This window comes from Mastomys coucha, unplaced genomic scaffold, assembly GCF_008632895.1.
Source record: "Mastomys coucha isolate ucsf_1 unplaced genomic scaffold, UCSF_Mcou_1 pScaffold7, whole genome shotgun sequence".
Taxonomy (NCBI): domain Eukaryota; kingdom Metazoa; phylum Chordata; class Mammalia; order Rodentia; family Muridae; genus Mastomys; species Mastomys coucha.
Window position 1 is genome coordinate 2,306,267 of NW_022196913.1, and position 1,808 is coordinate 2,308,074.

The window sequence follows — 1,808 nt, forward strand, 5'->3', positions numbered from 1 at the left end:
AAGAAGAAGAAGAAGAAGAAGAAGAAGAAGAAGAAGAAGAAGAAGAAGCAGCAGCAGCAGCAGCAGCAACATCAAGAAGAGCTAAGAAGAGCCGAGACACCAAGAAGAGCCGTGACATCTAGAAGAGCTGTAACACTTAAGAACCTAGGAGAGCTGTAACACTTAAGAACCTAGGAGAGCTGTAACACAAAAAGAAAATTCCTGAGTAAACCGTCGAGAGAAGAAGTCTCGGTGTTCTGTCGTCATTGCTGCTGGTGGGCAGCAGAGGCGCAGAACACATCACATGAATATAAAATTACTTCCACTGGCTTTGAAGTGTCAGAAACCATTTGGAAGAGGTCTCACCAAGATGATGCCCTGGGCTCCAGCTTATTTTCCTAGTTTTGAACTTTTTCAGTTTGCTGGGAGCACATATTATACAAAAAACAAAATAGAATCCCATTTTGCAGAAGAAGAAAATAAAGGTCAGAAAGACTAACTTGACCCCAACCACATAGCTAGTAAATAACTGAGCCAGTAATGGATTGTCTCAGCTACCAGGTTTACTAGGTTATCAAAAGCCATGGCTGCTTGGGAAGCTCTCACTAGATGCCCTCACTAGACACTGGAATATACAAGCGAGGTGGGTAGAAGTCCCTTCATGTCTTCATAAGGTAGAGATGTAGCACCAAGAGCAGGAACTGAGGTGTGCTATTGAGGAGACCTCCTGGCAAGGCGTCTCACCCAACTGCTTTGCCTTGGATCTGAGGACAGTCATACTTAGCAGACAGCTATGAGGTACCTTCCACCCAAACACAAACATTTCATTCAGTTACTCCATGTTGCCTGTGCCCTTGACCGCCCCTTCCCTGACCCTACCTGCCCTTGGGGGTTGGAGATGACGAGGTGCAGACTCAACAGCACAGACTCCAGGAGCAGGTGAGAGACGCCAGAGCAAGTGCGCGTGTCTGAATGCTGTTGCGCGGCGCATGTGAATGCTGTCACAAGCTCCTTTAATGCCCTCCACCCGAGCCCCATTGGTCCCAAGAAAGCATCTCTTCTAAACTGCAGTTCCAGATTGGCTGGCCTTGTCTGTGTCAGCAATCCTTGGTCTCTCAGGCAGTCCTCACTCAGGTCCTCCTGCAGGAGATGCCTTTGGGGTTGTGCCACCTCCATTGTTTATGCAGGGGTGGATGTGCTGTTTCTCCTACAACTCTAGCTTTTTGTAAAGAACACCAGTGAGCTGTTGGTGGCAACAGGGAAAGAACACTGAACATTTTATAGGTGACAAATTGAGGCCTGCCAGGTTAATAGGGACAGAATACATACATGTGTGTGTATTCATATAGACATACATATACACATATACACATATGCACACAATATATATGCATATATACATACATGTATGAAACTACCTCAATCTTGATACCTTGGTTCCAAGTGACAGAAAAACTAATAAAATTATGTTTTAGAAAATGAGACTCCAGCTTTGTCTCATATGAAATGAGAGCTTAGTTTTACTGACTTTCTGTTCTTAGGTTGAGTGTCTGAGCGAAAGTGCTTTCTACGGTAGCAAAGCAAGGTTGCTCTACTACAGGTGCCATAGAAGTCAGCACATCACACACTCGAGGCCATGGGACCTCTGTACTTCCGCACACAGTCTCACAAACACACGGTGAAGGCCTCAGGGCCAAGCACAACTGCAGAGCTGAATGTGGGGATAGGGAAGAGTTCATTTTCCAGGGAAGGTCTTCAATGAAAGGGAACAATGCTGTTGGCTGTTTCAAAAATAAAAGCAGGGGCTTACTGAGTTAGCTGGTAAAAGT